The 5042-nt window shown below is 32.0% G+C and overlaps 1 non-coding gene across 1 annotated transcript; it reads left to right on the top strand.

The window, feature by feature from the left end:
* Window positions 1-4240: 4240 nt before the first annotated feature.
* Window positions 4241-4366, top strand: LOC124922853. Its single transcript, XR_007097905.1, has one exon. It is a non-coding gene; the product is annotated as a small nucleolar RNA SNORD14 (small nucleolar RNA).
* Window positions 4367-5042: the final 676 nt, after the last annotated feature.

Below are 5042 nucleotides of genomic sequence, written 5' to 3'. Positions count from 1 at the left end.
TCATATTTCGAAGCCTTGAATCTGATTGGCTGATCAGAGATGCAGTGATTCAGTGTCTCAGACTTGCCGGTCGTCTCAGACCTGGTATCCTGTTTCAGACCTGCCGGTCTGTAAGGCAAACCTGCTGGGTTTGTCTTTTACTCAATGTAGGCACTGTCTGCTTGGACAGTTGTCTGTACTTTGAAGATTTCCTTTCTGGCTTATCCCGAAGTAGAAGGATCCGGTAGTACTGTTTTCTGCAGCCTACAGTCTTTCCTCAGACTTGCATGGATATGGAAGTATTCAGTCTGTTCCTTTGGTATCATTCTCAACAGATACCCAAAGTGTCTTCTTGTACTAGTCGGCCTCTTGACTTGGCCGAATGTCTTTTGGTAGTGAAGTAACCGGACTTCTTCCGGTTATTCTTGTCTTGTAGATAATCGGCTATTTGATGGATCTGGCTTTTAGGCTTTGGCCGATCCTTTGTGCGGTCACGTTCAGAATGCTTTTGATCGGTATGGTAACTTGACCGGTTCGGTTTCTTCAGTTGGTTTTCTTTTGTTCATCCGGTCCGGTTTCTTGTTCCTGCATGGGAAGTTTGTTTAAGTTAGGTTTATTCGAACCGGTATGAATTTATCTAACATAATATATGACATATTATTTATTTGATTACGTTTCTATGTTATTGACTATATATATTATAGTTGTTTTGTTGTGGTGACAAAAATTCATGAAGCAATAATATACAATATCATATATATGGATATATTAATTTTGGTTTAATATAATATATTTGATATACATTGTTCAACGCATATTAAGACTTACTTAATTTGATAATTTTGAAATCAAATAATTACAAGGAAAGTCTTGTTTGATTTGAGAATAATGTGGCAAACGTGCCGATATTATGGGATGCAAACGTGCAACCGAAAATAAATATTTGAGCGACTTCGGTCAAAGATGCTTGAAATATTATGATTTCTTTTTGTAGAAATCATGTGATACGGTGAATATTTATTTGATTAAATATTCTAATTTCTTTTATAGAAATGAAATGTTAAAATAAATATTTTAATTGATTAAATATTTTAATTTCTTATGTAGAGATTATGTGAAGAATGATTTATAAATAAATAAACATTCTAATCTCTCGTATAGAAATTATGTTTTATTCAATTAAATATTTATAATATAGTTATCTTATTCAATGTATGATAAGTATAACAAAAGAAATTTGTAAAAGAATTGTGTGACAATTTCTTGATTAGAAAATCATTGATTTAAATCATACAAATATGTGTGTTTTAAAAAGGATACCAACACGAATGTGGGGGCAAATATTGTTATTGATTATAACACAAAAATAATTGTGTATATTATGATAAATGTAAAAATAATTTTTTGTTAGAGAAATGTGTTCTCTATAAAAGATAAAGTTGCGCAACTTTATAAAAAGAAATAAAATAACAAGAAAATGTCTTGTTTATATTTGCTGAGTTGGGGTTCAAATCGATATTTTAGATTCGAGGATTTTGAAATCAAGAAACGTGTCATATTTTGACATTATTTTCATAAAACTTTGAAGAACCAATGTCTTCAAATAGATTTTATGAAATAAATGAAAAAGAAAGTTTATAAAGTCTTGATATGACTTATAAAACTTTTTATAATAATGATATAAAAATTTGATCATACTTTTATTAAAAAGTGGATGTGACAATTATATATATTTTGAAGACAATGAAAATTATTTCATTACGTGTCTTTTGTACGATATTTTTATCGTTAAAAATTACGATAAAAAATGATTAAATCCATAAAGGATATGAATTGCACTAAACGAAATATCATGTTGTTATCAAATGATATATTGATATTATTAAATGAAAGACTTTACGTCTTAAAGTGGAATATATTTACACTTAGAAGTGCAATCTACATATGAAAATCTTCTAAGAAACTTATGATGGATAGATTAAACGTTATAATCTATAATTTTGACTTATGTCGAAAAATAAAATATTTTTATGTAAAATATATAATCGTTTACACGAAGGAAGAATAGTTCAAAGACATTTTGTCTACAATTTAGCCAAGTAAACAATATTTAAAAAAAAATTAAATGATAAGAATGTACGGATGACTATGCTTCTTATTAGAAGATGTTCCAAGGTTAACTAAGAATGTACCAACATAAATTTCTAATTATTGTGATAGTAATTAGAAATTGGACAAACTTAGAGTCGGTGACAAGTCTAGACATACACGTCTTAGACATAATGTCATTAGATTATACTCTCTAATGGAGTTATCAAATTTGACTATGTAAGTCAAAGATAACATTGTGGATCCACTAATCAGATTATTGAATAGAGAGATAGTTTGAAGTCTTTTGAGACATTAGCCTACTATAAGTTGGTATGAAGGAAAACCCAACCTATGCAGACTGAAGATCCCAAGAACTAGGTTCAATGGGACAACCTAATTGTACTGACTTGGAAAGTTATTGTTGAGGATTAATCCTATAACGAAACAATAATATTTTGACGAGGATAAGTATATATCGCTTTTAATGATTCTTTGTGAGCAAAGAGATCACCTATGTGAGGGAGAAGTGGGGCCGCTTCGAAAGAATTGCACGACTCAATTCTAGACCCTCTCACAGAACCAGGCGCGTGTTCCATGGCCAAAATGGACACAACCATGAGAGCTTGACATGTATTAGGGAGAATTCTATGTGAAAGTGTGTAATCGTTAACACAAAAGGTAGAATAGTTCAAGGACATCGAGTCTACTAATCAGCTAGTAAAGTTATATGCTTTCACAAGGGAAGGTTCAAAGGGTTACACCTACCTATCCTATGTAGAATTCAACTATTGAACCTTTCACCGGGTTAATCTTTCAATTTCCATTAATGTGGGGGATTGTTGGAATTAAGCTAATTCCATTAATGAATGGAAATAAGATTGTAAATAAATAAAATCAAATAAAATTCACACAAATTCAAACGTGAATTAACGGTGAACTTAATCCAAATTATAATTAAATATTAATTGTTTAATTAATATTTTATGTCTAATTAGAACATTAAAGAATAATGTTAGGATAAACATTTAGCTTTAATTGGCTTATTGGCTAACGTATGGACTCTTCAATTAGCTAGCATTAACATTGAATGTCTAACATTTCATTTTTGCAAATCAACGTATATAGACTGATGTTAATTAGTTATGAATTAATTAACAAATGAATGAGCAATATTTATTGCTAATAAACGTTTGGATGATTTTATTTACAGGTTTAATTCTCAGCAATATATACCCATTCATTATTCATTTTACACATACTTGATCCTTCATCTTTCTCACTCTAAAATTCCAAAAGCCTTCTTCTTGTTTTGTGAGTGTTCTTCGAGTTCTTTGCTCGATATTTTCCGTTGAAACCCGGTGATAGTTCAGGTACTTTATCAAGCTCGTTGTGTAATGATTCCGGTGCTGAATCACTACTAGATTCGTTGTACCCTGGGAGACAGCCATCTGTGACAAGCTCTAGCACACGGGGAGACGGTGGAACTGTTTTAAGGGAAATGTGTTTAACACATGCCTCGAATCAACCATCAAATACGGTGATATTGTTCTTCGTATATCTTATTTTATTTTTATTTATTTGTAACATTGTATGTATATATATTTTTCTGTTATTTTTTAAGACAAGATTTCTAACAAATTGTTACTTGACAGAAATGGAAAGAAGTAGGGGTGAAGAAGCGGGAACACGGAAGAAGCGGGGTGCGGGGAGTGAAGAAACATTTCTCTTAGATACCTTATCTATGTAAGATAAAGAAATAACAATCCAGTTTTGAGAACATTACAATCAACTTTTGAGAAGTGACATCTTGTAGGAATGGAAGAAATAGGGGTAAAAAAACGGGAATAAAATAAGAGGGGAGAGTGAAAAAACTTTTTATCTTAGATACCTTATCTCTGTAAAATAAAAAAATAAAAAAAATGAAAATTGTTGCTTTCCATGAATGAAAGAAACCGAAACAGAAGAAGCGGGGGCGAGCGGAAAAAAGCTAGCCTCCTTCAACGACCGCTGATCCTGAAACCCTAAAAACGTCTCACTATTCTATATATATTCCTTCTTTCGGTGTTCATAAAAAATATCATTCAACTCTGACCGAGGCGCCTCGGTCCTCTCTCTCGCTTTGAGCTCTTCAATTTCTGTCTTTGTTCTTCCACAATTCTGTTTAATAACGTGTCAATGATGATATATATCTAAAGGCTTGTTTCTCAAAACATTCGCAGTGGCCGCCTAACATCTTTCGCCTTCGCCGGGCTTGAGAGATAATGCAGCTATTATCCTTCCTTGGATATCTGAAATTGACCATTTTTTGATTTCCTTATATTTTGTTACTCCTTTTGAAGCTTTTGATTCTGATGAAATTGAAGCTTTTGAATCTGTTTGAATCTCAGTGCCTTGTTTTGGACATACGCCTTGATTTGGTATCTGATCCAGCTTTCTGAGTGGTTTGTTTTGTTACCGGAGCCTTCCATATGATCAGGTCAGAATTGTTTATTAGAGTCTTTGATTAGTTCTTGATAAATTTCGCATCAGAAATGGGGGATATTGAGAGCCCCATCTCGGATTCATGTTCGCTGGTTCGGCTCTAAGTGACAGCAGCGACATGCTTACCGGATTTTTGGAGTCTTTCTCCACTAATATTTTTAGTTCTGCAAAAAATTGAGAGTTTGTGTAGGCCATCATTTTCGATAAATGTGCGTATTGTTTGACCCTAAGAATTGAATTTTGTATGTATCGTATGGCTTAAATCATCTTATAATTTTCAGCTTTTTTTCATGGATAGTAGAATTTAGCTTTTACCTCTTGGTATGTTACCTACTATTGTATCCATCAAGTCTCGGTATACCTAATTATAAGAAAAATCTTTCTAATTATTCTTTTTTTCAGGTATTTCTTCTTGAATTTGTTTGATATACAAATCTTCCTAATGATTTTATAACTATTTTAGCAGTTAGATTTCACTCAAAGCATATGTT

The sequence above is a fragment of the Impatiens glandulifera genome, chromosome 1, assembly GCF_907164915.1.
Source record: "Impatiens glandulifera chromosome 1, dImpGla2.1, whole genome shotgun sequence".
In the NCBI taxonomy this organism is placed as follows: domain Eukaryota; kingdom Viridiplantae; phylum Streptophyta; class Magnoliopsida; order Ericales; family Balsaminaceae; genus Impatiens; species Impatiens glandulifera.
Note: the sequence above shows the minus strand (reverse complement) of the source record. Positions and strands in the feature narration are given on the sequence as shown.